Source organism: Enhydra lutris, unplaced genomic scaffold (assembly GCF_002288905.1).
Source record: "Enhydra lutris kenyoni isolate GAN:26980312 unplaced genomic scaffold, ASM228890v2 scaffoldscaffold47, whole genome shotgun sequence".
Classification (NCBI taxonomy): Eukaryota; Metazoa; Chordata; class Mammalia; order Carnivora; family Mustelidae; genus Enhydra; species Enhydra lutris.
The window spans coordinates 778,354-778,858 of record NW_019154131.1 but is presented as its reverse complement, the minus strand read 5'-3'; positions in this window follow the sequence as shown (position 1 = coordinate 778,858).

Here is a 505-nt window from a genome sequence, read left to right as displayed (position 1 = left end):
AGTGCCTTCGCTCAGGATTTAGTGCAACTTTAGTCATTGCACAAAACTGACATTGTGTTGAAGAGGGAAAGAGAAAAGAGGTAATGCAGGTGGCCTTGGGTGGAAGGGAGTGAAAGAGAAGTTCTAAAAGGGTAAGTGAGGATGAACCACAGGCCAGCAAGGTGGCTAACAAGACAATGATGTGAACAGAGACATTTCAAAGATCAGCACTTAATGAGAAGACTGCCACAGCTGGTGATTTAGAGGGCAAGTTGGAAAAATGAAGGTGGAACAACAATAATTCCTTCACAAAAATGTTCAAGCTGTGAATTTAGATGGATAATATGCTAAAAACAAGGCAAAAGCATATCAAGCGCTTGCCAACAGGGGGCACCAGTGTGTAAATGCCTGATGTTTATGTGTTTTTATTCCTTCCTACCTTCTCCTTCCTTTCCTTCCTTCCTTCCTTCCTTCTTTCCTTCCTTCCTTCCTTCCTTCCTTCCTTCCTTCCTTCCTTCCTTCCTTC